Raw genomic sequence first — 23939 nt, 5'->3', positions numbered from 1 at the left:
GATAAATTGATTTTGGGTTATCACTTGATTTTTTTTCAATTGGACTAGAGTTAATTTAATTAATTAATTAACTAGGGGATGACAATAAATTAAATAAATTTATGAAATATTAACCAATAATATCCTAGAAGATGACTAAATAAGATTACCAAGTGGTTTAATCAAATTTAGGTGTCTACATTTTGCCCCTCTTTGACATAGTGTTGGGATAAAACTATTTCAAAGAAGTTAAAATATAAATGTTGCGAAGAAGATTTTTAAAGCAACATGGTTGCCCCAATCTTGAATAGAAGAGGAAAGAATAGACTACATGGTGCTCCCTCAAGAAGGTGGTAGGGAGAGAAAACAAAACTCAATGAAAATTTATAACAAGCCTAAAGGGGTAGGGGAGCGTAGAAGGGCAAAAGGGGTGTTAAAAATAAAATTAATTTGCAAAAATAACAAGGTGAGAGGAAAAGATGGGTGCTAGAGGGGTCTAAGGAACCACAAGGGGTCTATAAGGGGGGATAGGAGGGGCAGAAAGGGTCATTAGCTCCCATATTGACATTATGATATTGTTGTTTGGAGCTCTCATTTACATGATGCAATGGTTACACAAGGACAACCAAAGCATTGAGCAGACATGGTACAATGAGCATGAATGTGACGGACATAAGATTGAGTGATAGGTTCAAAAAAAAAATCTTTTTGATATATGCATTTAAATGTTTAGCATTCCTACAATTTAGATAATGTGCTCCCCTAGGCATGGGTCTAGTGGAATCACTCTATGGATTGGTAGGATCGTGATCTTGTAAAAATTGCCTAGAGGATAGGAGTGAAAATAAGGTCAGAAGCCATTTTCATGAGATCAAAAATTTGGCAAGTAATTATCATGGGAATGTGAATTCTTCTAGAATTTTAGGCAAGCTAGTGATTTTGCGAGAAAAAATTCGTTCTTGTTAGCAAAAACACGGTCTCTTGAGGAAGGGTAGTCTTACAAGTAGGTTAACGTAGGAATGGGGAAAGGTTGACCAAAAGGGGTAAAGGATTGGGTGTACTCTATGGCTAGGAGAATGTGGGGGTGTAGCTGGGATAACAGAAATACTAGTTAGGATTTTGGAGAGGAGGAAAAGGTCAAGGAGCGATCCAGCTCTAAAATGTAACAACAAAATCAATGGGAAAGAATTTTTGTGAGAATGTGTCAGTAGGATGACTGGAAAAGAGTAAAATACTATTTTGCTGGGAAAAATGGGGTGGGGGGTGGGGGGTTAACATAGTTGCACTATTTGGGAAGAGGAAAGGAAAATTGATAGTGATCATTGGATGCTTTGGTATCGGGAGAGTGACGTATAGTTGTGCTACACTCTAGAGAGCAGTTTACATTAGTAGACTAGGCAAGGATTGATAGTATTGGATAGGGATATCTGGTCAAGTTACCTCATACACAAATATACATGGTGGTGGTTACAGTATTATGTGAGCATTGGCAAAGTGAGACCAAAACATTCCACTTACTGACAGGGGAGATGACAGTTACCCTAGAGGATGTGTATAGGATTTTTTGGCTACCCATGTGAGGGAAGCTAATGATGGCTAGTAGGGAGATATTTGGAGAGGTAGTAGTACATTGACTGGTGGGGCCCAAAGTCTAGTATCATATTTAGAATGGCTAGTTTCCACTAGATGAGCACATGGATCAGGTAGCAGTGAAGAGGGGGATCTACTTTTATGTGTGCAAGTTGGTTTCAAGGTATGTTGCCCTAGATACTAGCAGTACAAGAGTGACATTGGCATTGATATGGATGATCATGCAGATTGGTAATGATAGAGTCCCTGCTACATGGGGCTCACTAGTGTTAGGTGAGCTATATTGTGATTTGCATCAAATTGTATACCAGGGTGTAGGGCATCAAGGGAGGAGTGTGGGGTTCCCTAAATTACTATAGGTGTGGGCTTGGGAGAACATTGCATCATTTAGGCTGATTAGTCAGAGGGAGAGGTAGGCAGAGGAGTCAATTGTGTACAATTGGGGTGAGCCTCTCACCTAAAACCATACAAAGAAGGTTGATTATTGGCAAGTACAATTAGATGAGATTTGGGTCATCATATGGAGGCCATATATAGGTCTCGAGCTATGGGTGGAGGAGAGGTAGCATTTGTCATACACTATTTTTCCATGTTTCATTTTTGGGCACTAGGAGTATATTGCAGAGTAGTTATGGGTAGACAATGCCTTACAATAGTTTGGATGGCCACAGGTTACCCTAGAGGAGCCAAACTGGTATCAACACTTGATGTGGGAGCTAATGACCATTTTTGGGCCAATATTATAGAGGGAGGGGTTGCTACAGGCATGGCGAGACCTAGTGCCACAAGACTAGGATTGGTTCAATGGGTGGTTGATGTAGGCTTGACACAAGAGTACCAAAATGGTTTGACCATCCTAGGCTAGTAGGTTTGGCCTAGGTTACTAGAGTAGTAGTAGTTGCAAGATAGATTACCCGAGTAGCAAGGCAAGGGAGATATGTGGTCAAGGGGTTGCGATAGTGAGTAGAGGCAATAGTACCAGAGGAGGTGCCAGTAAGATAGAGACAAAAGGTTGTGGTGGATGCCATAGGGTTCAATTGGTGCAGGAGGAGGGTGGAAAATGGCCACAAGGGTTAGTAGGTGGAGAAGGATCATCTTTAGGGGGAGGGGATAAGGGGTTGGCAGGTAGGTATCTATCTCTATAGTAGACACATGAGGTAATTAGCTGGCTGTTATGGGACATGCAACAAGAGAGAGATCAGTTAAGGATAGAGAGGGACCAGTTTTGTCATGAGCATGATGTGGTATAGGGTCAGGCAGATAAAGTACAGATAGAGTTGGGGATGCTACAAACGAAGTCTGGGTGATTGGAGGGGAGGTTGAAGGTGATGGCTTTGGAGTGAAGATGTTGTAGGGTAGGATAGCTATTGTTTAGGAGAAGAGGGATAGATTGGTGGTGGACGTGGTGATGTTGAGGGCATGAGTAGCGATAGGTGGAGGATTGGAGGAGTTTGGGTAGTTGAGGGGGTTCTATCATGGGAGATACCATGTAGCGGTGCCAACAGATTAGATAGAGCATTATAGACAACTGGCATGATTGGGTATAACTAGTACACATGCAGGTATATAAGGAGGGGGAGAGAGTGGATGGAGTACTAGGGGCTTGTAGAGGACTGGCAAGTCTTAGCACATAGGGAAGAGCCATAGGATAGGTTAGAGCCAAAGGTGAGATAAGGGGACTAGTGGGAGGAGGGATGAAGTAGAGAGCTCAGGTACCAATGGAGGATAGATGAGGCCACCACCATCACCGCCAATAGTGTTGGGTGCAGAAAGGGACCTTAAGGAGTCTCATGGCAAGGAGGTGATGGATGAGGAGGAGCAATGATTAGGATTTTTGGATGGATTTTTGCAAGCACATACCTGAATTTATTTGTATGGATGATATGTATGATACAATTGGAATAGATGTTGGTGGATATTTTGTATTCTTTTAGGGATGGGTGATGTATTTCTTGATTCTTTTGAGGATGGGACTACTGTGTGTGTGTGTGTGTGTAAATGTAAATGTAAATGTAAATGTACATGTACATGTATATGTATATGTATATGTATGTATGTATGTATGTATATGTATATGTATATGTATATATATATGTGTGTGTGTGCGTCTATATATATATCTATATATATATAGATATATGAGCATTCTTGTGGCATAGGATATGCGTGTTCTGAGTATGGTTTCCATACCTTTGTTTGTGTGATTTTATGAGATGTATGGTATGTATGATTGTACTAACACTTTGTGATGAAATATGTGATTTTGATGTATGAGATAGCAGATGGTACTGATATGTGTGATGCAGGGTATGATGGTGGATTTATGATAAGCATGATATGTATGATGTTTGGTGTAGTAGGCTGTGTTTTTTGGTTTTGATAAATGTTGGAGATAGATTATGATGATGTTTATGATAGCTAAAAAATGGAAATGAATCTAATCTATGATGATGGAAAAATTATCTTTAACCTTATGATGAGAAAAAGAAATAAAATGGACTTTAAATGATGATGATGAAATAGGAGAAAATGATAAAATGAATTTAAACTCTATAATGAAATATGATAAAATGAACTTAAATTATGATGATGAAATAGGATAAAAAGAACTTTAAACTATGATGATGAAATAGGACAAAATGAATTAAACTATGATGATGAAATAAGATAAGATAAACTTAAAACCATGATGGTGAAACAAGATAAAAATGAACTTAAAACTATGATGATGAAATGGGATAAAAATGAACATAAACCTATGATGATGAAATAGGATATATGTGAACTTAAACTATGATGATGAAAAAAGATAAAATGAACCTTTAACCTATGATGATGAAACATGACAAAAATGAACTTAAACTATGATGATGAAAAAAGGATAAAATGAACCTTAAACAATGATGATGAAAAAAGGATAAAATGAACCTTAAAATATGATGATGAAAAAAGGATAAAATGAACCTTAAACTATGATGATGAAGAAAAGAACAAAATGAACCTTAAACTATGATGGTGAAAAAAACAATAAAATGAACCTTAACTATGATGATGAAACAAGATAAAATGAACTTTAACTATGATGATGAAAATGAGCCTAATGTTTATGATTCTTAAGCTTATGATAATGAAATGAACCTAATTTTTAGGATAGGGAAAGTGAATTGAGAGATTCTGATAATAGAGGTGATCTAAAGCTATGATAATGCTAAGATCACCTGAGAATGAACCATAAAGATTAGAATGAGTGAAAATGATGAGTGACATGGGGCTTAAAGAATTAAGATGATTCAACCTATGACTAAAAATAATAATAAAAGAACATGGGAATACAGGGAGAGATGAGTGAACATGATATGGAATGCAAGTAGAGTGATAGATAAATGCATGTGGTTTGTAGGAAGGTGTTTTAACATATCACTAATAGATCATAACCTTGGTCTAGGGGTGGAAATAATATGCACAAATTTAACCATAACAGTTGTAGGAGACTCAAGGAGATGAGATTGGGTAGGAGATTGAGACAAAATGAAGAGGTGACAGTGTGATGGATTGGATCTGCGAAGGAATGGGTGGGTAAATAAGATAAATGTGTATGGTATGATAAGAACGTATAAGATGTGTGTAGTATAGATTTGTAGAAAAGAAGGATGAATAAGAAATTCTCTTTATAGAACAAAATGATGGGGGTGATAGGTATATGCTTGAAGCTTGAGGGTGGGATGCTTTGTAAAGAAGTACCACCATGTAGTGTGAGCACTTTATTTGATATAGGAATATTAGGTATAAGCCAAGGTTACTAAGAACATCAAGGCGTTTACGCCAATATTACATAGGACTGACTCAAACAAGCATGCAAGGATTGTCCCAGCATCATACATGAGTTCCAAAGAAATTAGAGTGGAAATGATACTAGGTAATCCACAAGAAAATGATATTTCCCAATTGCACCATGTGATCATGAAAGAGCACATGTTTGGAACATGCAAGGGTTACATCTGACTAACTCAAAGGGAGAAAAAGACCTAATCAAATCCTTACTCTTCAGTTGCCCCAGTCACAGCACACCATGAAATAAGAGATCATGGTGACCTTGAGGAGGGAACAACTAAATTACTTGGAAAAGATCCATTTGAAGAACTCACAAGAAAAATCCAATATCAGAAGAAAGAGTAAATCCATGAAAAAGTAACTTTTTCCTAAAGAGATTGGTAAGATTGGATACTAACAGGCCAAGGTTAGACATGAGGAAGGATGCATCCTATAAGAACCTAGTGGTAGTATTTGGGACTATGAAAAAATTGGCAAATATAACTTTCTAAGGACAACCTATTGATGACATGTGGTTTCACTATAAGATTTGAAAAATGATTAGTTGTAGGAGAAAATACAATGGACAACCTAAACAAGGACATGGGATATGTACAAAGGATGAGACTAGGAAGGATCAAGATGAGATGTACAACAAACTAACTACAATATGCTTAAAGACATGTATCAAAGTTTAGAGTAATAGACCAGCGATTTATATTGGCAATGAGAAAAGCTCAAGATGAGGAGGTAGCATGATGTGTTCTAATATAGTACACTATTTTACAAGGGTATGATATAGTGAGATGGTATAGGAGATAAAATACAACTAGTCTGATACATAAAGTAAGGTACAAGGTAATAGTAAATGTGTTAATCATAGTATGATACACTATTGTGACTAGACTCCCAAGCTCATGGAAGGGGGATAGTATGCTACGATAGTGATAGGGTGATAATGGAATTTATGGAACACCCTTGGAAAAATGGGAATATGGGTGAAAAGATGTGGAGAAGTGATGGGGGAGACATAGGTCATTAATAGATAATGATTAGGATAGGTATGCATGGTGCCTATTTACTAGGTTTTCACCAAGGTACCTATCCAAGGCACTTGAATTTCCAAGTTTACACCATTGGATGCTTATTTTTCTTTACTATTTTTATCTCATTTATTAGGATACACTAAGGATCTTAGGAATAGAATTTCTTAAGATGAATGATGTTGGTGGGATCATTTAGTACTTCACCTTCAAGTGTTGATAGCCAATAGGCCCCTGAGCCAAAAGATGGTGTGACCACATAAGGACCAAGCCATGTGGGCTCAAACTTTCCTTTCTTTTCTTGGCCTACTTTGACCTTCATGTTTTCTTTGAGGACCATGTCTCCTTGAAATTGGCATGGATAGACCTTCTTGTTGAAGTTGCACTTGAGGCAATTTTGATAGACCATGAGATGGTCATAGGGCTATTGCCCTTTCTCATCAAGTAGATGTAGTTGGGTGAGTCTAGCTACTCTGTAATCCTCATCTAATATCAGGCCCCACAAAGAAATGGCCAGGGATGGGAGTTCAACCTTAATAGGCAGTATTGCTTTAGCACCATAGACCAAGGAGTATAGGGTTGTGCCTATGGATGTATAGAATGAGGTGCAATAAGCCCATTGGGTGGGGTTGATTTCTAAATGCCAATCATAGTTAGAATAATTGAAAACTTTATTTAGGATTTTGAGTTGGGTTTTATTAGTTGCCTCAGCCTAACCATTACCAAGTTATGGGAATTATGGGATGGAAAAGCAATGATGAATATGAAGAGAAGTGCACAACTCTTCCATGTTGAGGTTTTCAAAATTGTCTCCATGATCTGTAAAAATGGTGGTGGGATACCGAAGCGATATATGATATGATAGAGGATAAACTTGGAAATTTGAATTCTCATGGCAATGATAAGTGGGATTGCTTCTACCCATTTGGTAAAGTAATTTGTAGCAGTGATGATCCACTTGTGTCTATCTAAAGATAGGGGTTCTATAACACTAACAAGATCAAACCCCTAGCATGCAAATGGCCATGGTGGTGCAATAGGTTGAAGATTTTGAGCCAGGGCTTGGATCAGGTTTGCATGTTGCTAACAGGGTAGACAAATTTTGACAAAATCACAAGCGTCATGCCCCATTGTAGGCCAATAGTATCCTACTTGAGGAATTTTCTTAGCTAGGGCTATACTGCTCATGTGAGAACCAAAAAGTCTAACATGTACAAGCATTATATCCTCATTTTGGTCTAAACACCTAGAGAGAGTATCATGATAACCTTGTTGATATAGGGTGTTAGCTACGATAGTGTAGCAGGATGTGTTGTGAATGAGGTTCTGGAATTGGGTTCTTGTGACATGAGGAGATATGATACCATTTAGTAGGTAAGTGTGAATTTTGTGGTGCCATGGGGATTAGGGACCAACCAAGATGCACACCCATGCCAATTCATCATCCTCATATGTGGGCTAGTGTAGCTACTCAACTAAGAATTCATATTATGTGGCCTACTAAGGGATCTCCAAAAGTGAACCAATAATAGCCATGGCATCTACAACCTTGTTTCACAATCTAGGCACTTGTATGAACTAGATCCAAGTAAAGTGTTGCTTCAACTAATCTACTAATTCTTTGTAAGGCTAAGTGTATCATCCTTAGTCTAATATTTATCCAGGACTTGCTTGATTATGAGTTATGAATCTCTAAAAACCTATAACTCTATGATGTTCCATTCAACTATTATTTTGAGCCCTGCAATTAGAGCTTCAAAATTTGAGATGTTATTGGTGCACTTAAATTGAATTTTGAAAGATTTAGGAATGTAGTCACCCTGTGGGTGAACAAAAGTATGCTAGCTCCAAAACCATGGGATGTGTAAGATCCATCAAAGTATAATTTTTAGGATAATGGTTCCCCTATCAGGAAGAGATGTTCATCCTAGAATTCCATAACAAGAGGATGATCAGAAACGAAGGGTGCATCAACCAAATAATCTTCTATGGCATGACCTTTAATTTCTTTTCTATCGACATATTGAATGTCAAATTCACTAAGAAGCATAACCCATTTGGCTAGTTTCCCTATGAGTACTATGTGTGATAACATATATTTCAATGAATCAATTTTGGAGATTAGTTGCATAGTGTGACTCGTCATGTAATGATGGAGCTTCTAAGTGGCAAAAACCATAGCTAAGAAAGCCTTTCCATGGGTGTATAATTGAGCTCATACTTGACTAGAGTCTTATTGATTTAGTAAATAGCTTGCTCTTTTCATGCATGTCAAGTTGTGCTAGAAGAGCAGCTAGTGTTGTTGGGGTAGTTGTGATGTATAATATGAGCTACAACTAGTTGAACCAAGATAGGTGGACTATCCAAGTATTTCTTGATCAGTTCAAAGTTACATCAAAAAATAGGATCCCACCTAAAATTTTGATCCTCTTTGAGCAAGTGTGTAAATGGTTGACACTTATCAACTAGCTAGGATATGAATCTTTTGATTGATTGTAGTTTTCCCTGGAGAGAGAAAAGTTGTTTGAGTGTCTTGGGAGGAGCCATATCCATGATAGTCTTGACCTTTTTAGGGTCGATCTTAATACCACGTTGTGATACAATGAATCCTACAAGCTTACCAGATGTGATGTCAAGGACACATTTCTTGGGTTGATGGTACTTAGTCATCTAATCAAATACTTCCTCAAGGTGAGATAAGTGATTGAGGGCATTAACAAATTTAACTATAATATTGTTCACATAATCCTCAAGATTTTTTTGGATAAGATCATGGAAGATGACTTTCATTGCTCATTGTAGGTTTTTGGGGCATTTTTAAACCCGGACGGTATCATGTTGTAGTAAAAGGTCCCAAAACGGGTGGTAAATGATGTTTTATGTTGATCTTTTTCTATTATTTGAATCTAATTGTACCCAGAGAAACCATCCATGAGTGACAAGAGCTCATAGCCTATGGTGAGATCAATAATTGTGTCTATATTTGGCAATGGGAGATCATTCTTTGGACAAGCTTTGTTAAGATCCCTAAAATTTGTGCAAATTCTTATATCACTAGAGGGCTTTGTGAAAGGTACCATGTTGGAGATCAAATCTAAGTAATCAATTGGAAAAATGATCTTTTCATCAAGAATTTCTTCTAACTCCATTTTGACTAATAACACAACCTTGTGATGCATTTTACAAAGTTTTTTCTTGACTAGTTTAGCCTTTGGATCTATAACCAAATTGTGTACTACCAACTTGGGATCTAGCCATAGCATGTCATGGTAGGACCATGCAAATTGACCAATAGTTTCTCAAAGCACCTTGATGAGAAGCTCTACTTGCTTAGGTGGTAAATATGTTACAATGTCTATGATCATCATTGTCTCTATTAGACTAATATTGACTGGTCTTGTTTCTTCTATCAGGATTGATGACATTGTAGGCCTGTGATCTTGCAAGGAAAAGATGAAATCTCCATCCTTAGGTGCCTCAAAAAGGTTTTCACCATTGGATATATCCTTGAGTTTTACTTCATTTTTTGGGTGATTCGATGATGCTCTAGAAGATTTTTCACTAGGGGATACCTTTTCTTTTCTTTTTTGTTTTTTCTTTTCTTTTCTTTGTTCAATTTTGTGACTGGATATTTCCTCCTCCCTAGACTAACCTTTTGGATCTAACTTGTATACATATGTTGATTGTGATGGAAATTTTTTATGTGGTGTTTCTTCTCTCATGAATCTAAGGAGCACATGCTCCATAGAGAATTTGTTGACACAAAAAACACTTGGTTGGTCCCAATAAATGAGTTCAGGGTGAGCAAGTGATAGGTCTATAAGATTTAGGCTTTCTTTTCTACTTCATCAAGAATGTCTTCAACCACAACGAGACTATTTTGAATGTTTATGAAGGCATTTCCAACTTTTGTGGTGCCCTTAGTTGTAGGGAGTCCATAACCAAAGCCTTTCTTTCTTTCCTCTTTTTAAGATTCTATAGGTTGTCTAATGCCTGATTCTTCATAGGCTATGCCACCTCCTTGATATTCCCATTTTCTTATAGTAAGGCAATGTGACCATGTGTATTTCTATTTGAAATGATGAAGTTCTTCACTCTTTGGAGGTGGTGCTCTATATAACTAGGTGTTAATGTTGGGAGTTATTTCCTCTCCATCAAGGATCCTGTTGGTGACAAATGTAGTGGTTCCAAGTTGTTTGAGCTAAGGGGTCTTATCTGGCTTTGGGCTTTGATGTGTCTAGCACCCTTGAATATGAGGATCAAGTGATAAAGTATCAATAGGAAAAGCATCCAAGAGATTTTATTCTCCACAACTTTGATAGTTGATCTTAACCATGGAAAGGGTGGAGGCTAAAATGATATCTGGATCATGGTAGTTGCTAGAGGAGCTAGCCATGGTGTTTCCAATCTTGCTTCTAGGACAATGGTTGGTGTATGAATCTTCGATCACATTGTAATAAGTAAAAGGTTTAAGATATGCATGGATAGTTATCTTAGTACCATTATGCAAAAATTTGACACATTGATGATACATGGATGGAATGGCCCTCATGGTGTGAATCCATGATCGATCAAGGAGGATGTTGTATGGAAGGCTGAGATCAACTACATAACAAATTGTCTCTTGAGTGGTAGGGCCAACTCTGAGTGGTAGCAAGATGGTTCCTTTAGTGGTGTACTCTAAATTATCATACACTTTGATGGTGATGACCTCATTGAGGATATATGCCTCAGTGTATTCCACCTATTTGATGAATTTTAAAGTACATAGATTTAGAGCCGATCCATTATTATGACTCGTTTGATTGCAAAGTCAAAACCCATGATAACTATGTGAAGTAGAAGTATATGATCAAGCTCAACAGTTGCAATGTTAGAAGTTTTGAAGGATAGAGCACATGATACAGATAGATGGCCTACCAAGTTGCAAAATTTTGTGGCATTAATGTTGGCAAAGATGTGTGACTCATGAAGAGAACTATTGAGGATCTCTTGATAAAGTAGGCTTCTGTATAGGAGATCTAAAATGGATATTTGGGCTAGAATATTCCCAAGGTGTTCTAAGATGTTATATTGTGGCCCTAATGGGAGTTGATCTAATGGAGGTGGTCTGGATGTGGCAGATATAAATGGTCTGATAATGTTAAGTCAGGCTCTCCTAGTAGTAACCATGCATTGGGCCTTTAGGTCTTTTATATTTATCACATAGATAGGAGACTTGACTTGAGATATGCATTCAATCAATTTTCCATAGTCCAAGTAGGTAGATGTATAGTTTTGAGATTTGGCTCAGTTTTTACCCAATTTTTTTGGAGCATTATTGAGTTTTTTGGTGATAGGAGTGTTTGTAGGGGCTTTTCGTATGATTGTGTTGTGTGGAGGAAAAGAATTTGGATATACCAGTAACCCTATATTTGGCAATGCTTGTGCCCTTGTTGTGATCTCCTTTTGATCAATAAGGTCTTGGGCATAGTCCTTGAGTTGCGTGCATTTGAGGGTGGTATGCCCCTTGACATGACGGAATTTGAAAAACTTGTTGTTCTTATACCAAGATGAGCTAAACTAATTATTTTATAAGGGTTGTGTTTGTGGATGTTAAATAAGGTTATCTTTGGCCAATTTCTCAAAAATAGGGTCAAGGGGTTCACCCAAAGGAGTGTATACTTGTGGTTTCCTTTGAATGCATTGTCTTGGCCCAACTGAGACTATGATAGCATTGGTCTAATTTTGATGGTTGGGTACTTGGACATTATGTTGATTATTCTATACAAGTGGTTGTTAATATATTGGTGGTTGTTGCTAATAGGGTTTTTGTTGACAAAATATGGTGGGGGTGTTAGATGCTACTCTAATGACATGAACATGTTGAGTTTCAGTGACCCCATTAGTAACTATGTTCTTATTTGTGTTCCACTACCGTGGTTTTTCACTACCATGGTTTTTCATTGCTTGGACCATGCTCTTGGGAGTTTTCATTGTAAATCTTGATAACTCCATCTTTAATTAGTCCTTTCTTGAGTTCCATCCCCTTTTCCTTAATGTCTTTGTATGTTTTCAAGCAATTCATAACCATGTGATGGGAAAGACTAGGATGCATGTTGTTAATGAACATCTTGATAAGGTGACATTCTAGGAAGGTGCATGAGATCTAGGTTGTGAGAGTTTTCCATCATTGAAAGTATTATATGAGGCTTTCTCCTCCTTTATGTTTGGTATGAACTAGATCCACTATAGATAACTCAATCTTGACCAAATGAGCATACTGAGCCACAAAGGCTTTGGGGATATCAGAAAAAGTTTTAATTATGCCCTGGGGTATACAAAAAAACCATTCAAGGGCGGGGCCTCCCAATTTTTTTGGAAAAGTAAACATGAGGAAAATGTCATTATAGGCCACTTCCTAGTAGTGCATATAAAACTCTTTGACATGTATGACTGGGTCACCTTTCCCCCTAAATTTATCAAATTTTGGGATTTCAAACTATTTAGGAAAAGGTGTCATCATAATGGTCTTGTCAAATGGGTATGGATAATCATTTTCAAACTTGAAGGTTTTAGATTTTGTTCAATCTTTCAGGGCTTTGAGAGTATTTTTCATCTCTTCTCATTCAGAGTTCATAGTTGGGATAATAGGTGCCCCCAATCCTTGTGCCCTCAACGTGAGGTATGTAGCAGATGTTGTAGCTTGATACAAAAAACCTTGGCTTTCATATGGTGATGGTTGGAATATGGGTTGTGAGATTGTTGGGACTAATGTTATTGGTTTTTGAAATGGAGGTTGGGTATACTATTGCACTTGTTGGGTAGACTGTAGATGGGAGAGTTGTAGTTGAAATATAGAGGTATGAGGTTAATGCCTAACTAGATAACTCAATGTAGGTGCCTAGACATAATGTTTGTGTGATGATTGTGGTTGAAAAGGTGGTAGCATGGATAGTACATGCGCCATGCTCTAAGAATGTATACCTTGCCCAATATATGTTGGTTGTGCTTCTACTCAAGAAAGAAATTGAGTGTTAATTGGTGCTAAATAATTGTTGCAGGGAAGGTTGTTTATAGTTAGTTATTATGGTTGAGGGATGATTTGGCTATTGCCTAAGGGTAGCATAGAAAAGTAGTTGGTGATGGATGGTAATGAATATACTTGAGGCAAAAGGGATGGATGTTATTAGGACATAGGCATGGGTGCAGTACTAAAGAGAACACTTGTGGTAGACCCTCATGCCTAACCAAAACTTCAAGGTCCTAGTGGAAATGAGGTAGAGGTACTTTGGCTAGTGATAAATGGGTTGATAGTGATGTTGGATGGGATGGAAGATGAAGTGCTCAACCCTAATGGAGGCATTCATGTAGTGTATTGGCATGTGGATTGGATGCTTGTGGCACTAGTGAATGGATTGAATGTGGGAGGCATTCATGTAGTGTATTGGCATGTGGATTGGATGCTTGTGGCACTAGTGAATGGATTGAATGTGGTTTGTTATGGAAGGGAAGATGTAGTATTGCTAGGTGGAAAAGAAGTATATTGTGAAATGAGGATAGGGTTGGTAGAAGAAAATGTAGATGGTATAATTTTGGTTGTTTGGGATGTGGTGTGGATTAAGGGTTGAGTGATTATGGGTTGATTGCTTTGTAAAATAGGAGCACTAACTTGGGTTGAAGGGATATTTGGTTTCGTTGGTTCTGTTTGTCTTGGTTGGTATCTACCACTTGATAAAAAGAAGGGATCACAAGGGGTAGATGGCCCTATAGGTGGTGGTTTCCATCCAAATAGAGGATGTGTAGGATTTTTAATGTCAACAAGTAGTGGTCCTCCAAAATCAAAGGCACTAACATTAGCCCTTAAGAAATTTTCATAATGGTCTCCCTATTTCAATCTATGATGGCATTAACAATGGTTGCATGGCTAGGTTGGTTCATGAAAGCCTCTATGTCTAGTACAAAACCTAATTCTTCAAGAATTTGTGGTGGTGGATCATGTGGTCTTATGGAGATTGTGGACTATGGATGTGTCTGAGTTGTACTCTTGCATCATGTGTAGTCTTGCATCATATGAAGTGGCTTATCTTACTAAAATTGTATACTAACACAAAGATGTTAGCATGAATACTAATGCTATGGGGAAGCATTGAAGAACATTGATATGATGTATTTATAATTGTGTTTTTCATTGATGACAACATAGGAATAAGTTTGTAAAAGACTAACAAAGTAGCAGACTATGATTTCTATATTGAGAACATTATATTATTTATATGATGATGCACAATTACCAATGCATACTGCATTGTGTATTTGTTACAAGGGTAAGTGCATAGAACCTAAATTGATAGTGTATGAAAGATATGATTGATTCATAGAGAATTGTATGGGAATAGAGTATTAGGAAACCAGTTCCTATTGTATGATTGCTACAATTCATTACAATTATAGTGAAGGGTTGCACAATGAACTGAATATAGTATACTGATTGTTGATGATGTCAGAGAGTGTATATGTATGGAAGTCACACATGTGAAATTTTGTGTGTAATTGTGATCCGATAGTATTAATTAAATATGTATTTCATTTACTTAACATGTGGAAAGCCAAGTCAAGGATTTATTATTGAGCATGGTACAAAGGAAAGATGTTTTCCATGTTTTACAATATAGTGAGTAGAGAAGACTTGCAAATTATTTTTCAAATAAGTGATACAAAATCAGAGTGACCTACCTATGTGTGTAAGTGACCTTAAGGGTTATTGTTGTTGAGTTCAAAGTTTTAGATCTGATTGCATGATCTAAAGGTGAAGGGGTTTAATGTACTAGATAGAGGAAGAAGTAAAAGCTTGTTACACATCTATTATTTTGAAAGGAATAGTACCACAGTTAATTGGATAGTGAGTTCATTGATCTAATCTTGAAGTTGTTTGGACAGTGAGTTCAGCTACCTTTCACAACTCCTAATAGGGTTGGAATCTCCTAACAAGAATTCAAAGTCTCCTAACAAGGATTCTTTGTACTAAATGTTGTAATAAAATCTTAACAGGGTCCGTCCTCTAACAAGGATTATTTATATTAGTACATCAGCTTGTGGGCATCATTCCCACCGGAGTTTTCCCTCTGATCAAGGGTTTCCCTAGTCAACATATCTGTGTAATTGTTGTGTGCATCTTTGTGGTTTCTATTTACTTTGGTTGAATTGTTGGATTTAATTAAAGAGGATAAATGTTTTAATTATTGAATAACTAATTCAGTCACCCCAACCCCCCCGCCCACCCCGCCCCCCTTGCAGTTATCTTGGTGGACTATTGTTTCTAACATTTGGTCTCAAAGCTTTAGGTCCTTGAAGAAAAAGTTTAAGAACTTTGGGAGATCCATGGTGAACATTTTTAGAAAGGAAAGTCTAAGATTTGATGGCACAAATTATGATAGTTAGAAGGATAAAATGAAGACTCATCTTTTGTGTATGGGTCCAAGATATTAGCTCGTAACTAAATCATCTAAAAATATTGTGGAAGAAGACAATTTTGAAAGTTGTACCAAGGAAAAAAGAGAAGTATTTATGTGCAACATAAGGGCAAGAGAAGAAATATTGTCAACTCTACCTGAAAGTGAGTATAGCTAGGAAAAATAACTCAAAACATTGCATGAAATTTGGAAAACCTTAGAAGCTAATTATGAGGGTGATACACATGCAAAAAGAGTTAAATTATAGAATATGTATTTTTCATTCCAAGATGCTAGAATGATGGAAGATGAATCTATAAGAAGTTATATTGGTAGAATATCTAAGATTGTTGCAAGAATCACATCTCTTGGTGGAAAGAAATTTGATGATGAAGTAATATGGAAGATCTTGAAAAGTCTGACACCACCTTTCAAGACAATAACATAGATCATTTGGTGATGATACCCTACACTACTAATTTCAGCAAAGAAACATTGCTTGGTAGATTGGAAGCTAAAGAATTCAATTTGAAACAATCTAGAGAATTAGCAAAAGTTGAGACAGCATTTAGTGCATTTAATATTAAACCTAGTCTAGTAAGGAACACAAAATCACAAGGAGTCATTGCTAGCAGCAGCAAATCCATTGAGGAAAAGATCGAGGAAGGAGTGGCTCTTCTTATGGAAAGAGAAAAAGATGGTAAGAATATCTTTAAATGTTGGACATGTAATGAATATGGTCATTATGCATCTAAGTGTCCTAAAAGAGAAAGAAAGTATAACAAAATATTCAAATCTAGAAGACCTAGAAATTTTTTATAACCTAATGAAGAAGAAGAAGAATCTGATCCAAAAAAAAAGTGAAGATGAATTAGGATTCATAGCTATAAAGGAGGATGATCTTAATAGAGAAATCAAAGAAGAAAGTGTGTTGATTTGACAAGTTGAAAGGAAAGATTAGATCATTGATAGTGGTTTTTCACATCACATGACTAATGATATGATCAAGTTTGTCAAATTTAGAAGCCATGATAGAGGAATTGTTAGAATAGGGAACAATCCAACCTATCACATTATAGGAATTGGATCTATCACACTTGATGGTAAAACAAATATTGATGATGTTTACTTTGTTGATGGACTAAAACACAACTTGTTAAGTGTTGGACAACTTATGGACAAGGGTTACCAATTAGAGTTTGGTAATGGCACATGTATCATCAAGGACAAGGAAGGAAAACTGCTTGGTACTAGCACAAGAACCAAAGGTAATGTATTTGAGTTGAACACCACCAAAATAACTTGTTTAGTAGCTAAAGTTTACAATAGTTGGTTATGGCATAGAAGATTTTTTCACATAAACTTTGATAAGATTGTGAAAGCTAGTAATACATTTGTTGTAAGAGATCTACCTAAGATCACTAAGGCCACTGACATTGTTTATAAGGAATGTATCTTGGCTAAGTAGAAGAAAGTATCATTTCCTAGCAAGCAGTTTGGAACTACATAGAAGCTGGAATTGATCCATATAGATTTGAGTGGTCCTTCAAGAATAAGAGGATTTTATGGAGAAAGGTATTTTTTGAATTTTTTCAATGATTTTGCTAGAATGATGTAGGTAGTTTTTCTTAAAGAAAAATTAGAAGCATTTGAGAAATTCAAGATATTCAAGAACAGAGTAGAGAATGAATCTAGAGTTAAAATCAGAAGCTTAAGATTTGATAGATGAGGATAATTCACTACTAGAGAATTCAATATCTACTATGAATATCATGGAATCAGGAGACAACTACCTTCACCCTATACACCTAAGCAAAATAGGATTGTTGAAAGAAGAAACAAATCAATTGATGAAGTAGCAAGAGCTATGTTATTCAAGAGTGATGTAACAAATACTTTGTGGAGAGAAGTAGTCAATAGAGTAGTATACACTTTGAATAGAGTATAGATCAAAAAAGGTATGGAGAAAACACCATGTTACATCAAAAGAGATGATGATGTTAGTAAGTTTGATCCAAGAAGCGATGAAGGTATGTTTCTTGGCTATTCATTAAAAATTAAAGCTTACAGATGTTTCAACTATAGAACAAAAACTATAGTAGAGTGCACAAATGTGAGAATAGTTGAAAATTTTGGAAGTAAAGAGAAAGTGATGGATTATAACTCTGATTGAGATGATTATTCTAGGATGACCAATAGATGTAATGAATTATTTCTCAAGACTAACAATGACTTGTAGAATAATGTGCAAACTAAAAAAATAAGAGAAGAATAGAGCACAGTACTAAGTCCTACCCCAAACAAAAATATGATAAGAAATCATCCTATTTATTCAATAATAGGAAGTAAAGAAAAAGGAGTAATGACAAGAAGCAGAATCAATGAAGAACTATGTCTAATATCTCAAGTAGAACCAAAAAGCACAGATGAACCATTGAAGGATGATCATTGGATAAAAGGAATGGAACAAGAACTTCAACAAATAATAAAGAATGATATATGGGAATTAGTTCCTAGACCCAAGGACAAAAATGTTATTGGCACAAAATGGGTATTCAGGAATAAAATAAATGAATAAGGAGAAGTAATAAGAAATAAAGCAAGATTAGTATGCAAAGGCTACTCATAGCAAGAAGGAATTGGCTATGAGGAAACATATGCACTTGTAGCAAGAATGGAAGTAGTTAGAATTTTCTTGGCATGTGAAACAAATAAAAATTTCAAGGTATATCAGATAGATGTTAAGTCGGCATTCTTGAATGGAGAACTTGAAGAAGAAATTTACATTGAGCAACCAGAAGGTTTTCCTTTGATAGAAGAGAAGGATATGGTTTTTAGATTAAAGAAAGCCTTGTATGGATTAAAGCAAGCACCTATAACCTAGTATGTAAGGTTAGATAAATACTTAGCAAAGCTTGGATTTGCTAAAGGAACAGTAGATATCATTTTTGGAGGAAATGATGAAGCTAGTAACAAATTCTCAGAAGATATGAAGAATGAATTTGAGATGAGCATGATTGGAGAAGTGAAATTTTTCTTGGGATTGAAAATTGTTCAAAACAAAGAAGGAATCTTTATTTCTCAAACTAAGTATTTGAAATATTTTCTAAAAAGACTTGGACTAGAAAATTATAAATCTGTTGGAACTCCTATGGTAACTGGTCACAAGTTATCAAGTAAGGATGAGACAACTATTGTTAAACAAAAGAAGTACATATCTATGATTGGAGGACTGTAGTATCTAACTCATAGTAGAACTAATATAGCAAATGTGGTTGGAATTGTGGCAATATTTTAGGTTGATCCTAAAGAATATCACATATGCAGCAGTAAAAAGGATATTCAGATATCTGAAAGGGACATCTGATTATGGCATTTGGTATGACAAAAGTAATGATTTTACTCTTTGCACTTATACTAATGCTAATTAGGCTAGAGATAGGAATGATAAAAAAAGCACCAGTGGAGGAACATTCTTTCTTGGAGGAAGACTAGTTTTTTAGCTTAGCAAGAAGCAAGACTGCACCTCACAAAGCACTACAAAGGCAGAATATGTTGTAGTAGCAAACAACGATAATCAAGTCATATGGATGAAGCATATGATGAAGGTGTAGACGCTTAAAATCGTCCCTAAAGACTATATTAATTTATTAATATTTTCCATGACATTGTAATTAATTATTGATTAATTAATTATATTGCTCACATTCTTCTACTTATTTAATTATATTAATTAATTAAATAAGTTCATTCTCCTAAGTATTTAAATTTAATTTAAATACTCCTAGCTCTAGTGTGTTAAATTAATTTAACACATGATCCTCCATGTCTCCCCTCTTTTAAATAAATTTTATTTATTTAAATCCTCACACCCTATTAATTCTTCTAAACCCATGATTAAATTGAATTTTTTTTAATTTAATCTTAAGCCTAACCTAGAGCCTAGCCTATAAGTCTATTTCTTCTCTAATCCCACTTAATCATTCCTAATCATCTCCCTAATCCCCCTCATTAGCCTAAGAGTGTGCTCACACATGTGTTAGATGGCATGCCTACATACTCTTGGGTCCCACTCTTCTTCTCAAGTTTTCTCACACATGTGTGAGCAAACTTTGAATTCTTGACCATTTGCATGGCTTGCATGTCACCTTATGTGGCACCTACTTGGATGCCACCTCACCAAGCCCTCCCTCAAGCCTATAAATAGAGGGCTTGTCTCAAGCATTTGCATCTCATTTTTCATTGCATTGTTATCATGTTGGTTTGAGATTTGAGTTTGAATCCATAGTTTGAGCTTTCATAGTAGTTTTGAGCTTGCATTAGTAGAGTTCTCATAGTGATTTTGTAGGTTCATGCTAATCATTTGGTAGCTGATTTAGTTTGCATCTTACATTGTCCATTTAGTTTTCTTCATGCATTTGCATTTCCATTCCATAGCTTACATTTTTAGTTAGTTTCCTTTATTGCATATCATCTTCATTCTTGAATGCTTTCAAGAATGGCTTTTTCTATAGCCATTTCTTCAAGTGTTCTTCATTCCACATAGCTTAGGATCTTAGTGCATTTTCATTCACACTTGCACCCACACACTGAAGAGATTTGTTTATTGTTGTGTTTGGGAGAGCACACCAAACATACCCCCATCTTAACACAGCAACAAGGCCTCTCATGGGTGCCTTTGTTGAGCTATAGAGGTGGATGGAAGGTGGGATTTGTTGGTTGCTTAGGGTTGCAAAATCCAAGCTAGCATTAGTTGATATTTATTCCTTGCATTTTGATGAATGCTTGATGCATTTTGAAAGTTTTAAACTAGTGTTTGTTTGTTAACCCATGCTTCTTGTAGGTCACATTTTCTCACACACATTTTGGCATGCCCAATGGGACCCACGTCCTTGGTTTCATTTCAAAAATTTGCAAACAACCTTGGTTCAGTCATAAAATATTGCATTTTCATCTCTGTAGGCTGCAGCATTGTCTGCATTTGTCATTTGTGTAGATTAGCATCTCTGCAAACTAGCGTCTGCACTGTTTAGCGTCTCTATAATAGTTCCAAACAATACTTGTATTTAAGTCATTCTGTCATCGTTGTTTTTGTTCTATCATTTATGAAGAGTCCTCCATCATCTAAGAATATTAATTTTTCATCTTTGACATTAGTTCTATCATCTTCGAAGTAAGTTCTATCATCTTCGAGATTAGTTCTGTCATCTGCAAAGCTAGTTTGTCATCTGCGAAGCTAGGTCTATCGTCTACATTGTGTGCGAGACTTTGTTTGGCGTCTCCAAGTTTTGGCATCTCCACTTTTCAAATTGTCATCTGCGTCAAAAATTATTTAGTCTATTTCTAAGGGTCTTCTATCATCTTTGAGTTTCAGCATCTGCGTAGTTTGGCGTCTGTGTGTTTTGTCATCTGTGCATTTTGGCGTCTGCGCCTATATTTTGGCATCTCCTCATTTTACCAGAATTGTTCAATTTTTAACAATAATTTTTGCTAACTGATTCACTTGCAGATTTTAACTAACGGTTTTCATGCAGAAAAGTAACCTTAAAAACATAAAAAATAAAACCAATAGTGATTTTCATCACTAAAAGAGATTTGTAGTAATTTTTATCACTTAAAACTTAAGAGCTAATGGACTTGTATGGATTAAACACTTTCATTTGAATGCATGAATGTTTAGATTAATCCGCATTTGAACTTTGGTGCTTAAAATGGACATGAATGTGTAGAGTAGCCAACATTTGGACTTTGGTGCTTAAAGATGGAAATGAATGTTTAGGGTAGAAGACACATTTGGATTTGGTGCTTAAAAAGAATTCACACCATCTTGAATGCTTTAAAGGATAATGGACATGTATGCCTAGGCTAGACAATATTTGGAATTGGTGCTTAAAATGGACATGTATGCCTAGGCTAGATCACATTTGGGTTTGGTGCTTAAAATGAAGTCATACACTCTTGAATGCCCTAAGGTAAATTGACTTTATTTCTTGCATTTTTATTTTTTAGCATTTTACTTTCACGCACTTTTTTTACTTTCTTATTGACGAACTCGTGTTTTCATTTACGTTGGCATTATTTCAAGTTGAAAATAACCTTGCATGTTTTAATCACGGGTGTCTTCAAGTATATAGAAAACTTAAAGCTTCATTGGGAAAGAATGCATGTCTTTTAAACCCTAGGGCCACTTACATATTCTCTCCCCTCGCACCTTTGGGTAATCTTGGGTGCACAAGAAATAAGTGGTCTTTTTTTTTTTTTTTTAAGAGGCCTGCTTGGGGATTTCATCACCCCTTGGGACATCCTCAACTCTAGTGTTCTGGCAGAGTATAAAAATTAGGAGGTGAATCAAAAGACACCTTTCTTGGAAGTGGAATATTGTCACTCTTGGCTAAGCCCTAAAGAATTTTATACCTTTGGGAGGTGAAGGAGGAGATTTGGGTTACTGTCTCCCCCCGGTTGTGTGACAGTATTTCCTTTCATCTACAGATTTGGGCCTCATGTACCTTGTGTATATCGAGGACTCCCTTTAGATAAGCCTTGTTCATCCTAAAGATAGCCTTATTAGGGTTGTTGGTGTGTTCAGCGTGCTTGTTCAAACATTCAAAACCAAAGCCAAAACATCAAACAAGTTCTAAAACGAGTGAAATTGTGAGGTAACCTTTCATTGAGTGAGATAGGTTAAGTGAGGTCTTCTTGACTCATGGTTACTTTTGGTAGTTTGCATTTTGAAATTGGTTGAGTCTAGTAACTCTAAATTTGGGTCTTATTTTATTCTTGCCATGACCGATAAAGTCAACCAAGTCAAACATAAGAAAGTGAAATTGTCCAAACCACCTGTCTACAAGGAAAGGAAGAACCTAGCATACAATGACAAAAAATTTTGATACGCTATCAAAGACATTCAAAAAGCAGAAGCTACACAAGACTATTATGATAGAATTGAATATAATGGAAAACTTCAAAACTGGTCTATTTTCCCAGGAGTGAACCCAAGGTTTTTATTTCCAATGAATGAGGATTGAGATAGCTACATTAGTGACCATAACACTCTCATCTTTTCATATCTACCTCCATCTTTCCAAACTCCTAGTCTTCCACTTTCAAATTTTCTTCTAGAGAGTTTAAACCTTAAAACATCTTTTGACATTGCAACATTAGACCTTTTGTCCATAAGCAAACATTTATCCTAATCACACTTACTTACTTGGGATCACAAGTATATCTCCAAATAGTAAGAAATCAATTTGGTGTCCTATCTTCCCTGCAAGATCACTTGGCTATCTTTGGTAGGAGAAAGATACTACTATCCTCTAATCAATCTTTGTTTACTAAACCAAGGTCTTTTGTTCAAACTTGGGTAGTTGACCCTTTAATCACATAAGGTTAATAGCTCTTATCCCCATTTTATTTTTCTTCCATAATCTTCCACCCATTAGCTTGGTCACTCTTGTATGGTACACACACGATCAGGAAGGTTCACATTTAATCCCATGTCACGTTTGTGGGAATCATTGAGGCAATCAGAGATGGAGAATCCTTTTCTTCCACTCACAACTTCATTAGGGAACACAATTCCCTCTAGTTCAAACCTTGGTATACCTAACTCAACATCCACATGAAAACCAGAAGATCCCTACCATAACACAACTTTGGGGGATAACGACGAAGAAATATACCAAGATGAAGATCATATTGACCCTAATGATGTACCTAGTGATGTCAAGACCTTCCTTGCAGACCCCTATAATGTGGAAATGATGGAAAAATCCATTAGGGCAAAAAAAACTGAGATATTCCTAAATTTGGTCAAGGATGGTGTTAATGTTCCCCCAAGCTTTGATGAGAACACTTTGTTTAGATAAATTACAAAAGGTGGCGCACCCGTGTTGCCCACTTCAAATGGAGCTCTGACTTCTAGCAAAGGAAAAGAAACCATGATAGTAACTAGTGCTATGCCTACATCTAGCACTTCAATACAATGCACATTTCAGTTGAGTGTAGAACATATTAAACAAATCATTAGTGCCATGCCTAATGTTACCACACATGCTAGTATTCCACAATCTACCTTGACAACTTCAAC

This window comes from Cupressus sempervirens, chromosome 7 (genome assembly GCF_028749045.1).
Source record: "Cupressus sempervirens isolate cs-2001-9-10 chromosome 7, ASM2874904v1, whole genome shotgun sequence".
Taxonomy (NCBI): domain Eukaryota; kingdom Viridiplantae; phylum Streptophyta; class Pinopsida; order Cupressales; family Cupressaceae; genus Cupressus; species Cupressus sempervirens.
The sequence above is the reverse complement of the archived record's forward strand: the minus strand, read 5'-3'. Positions refer to the sequence as shown.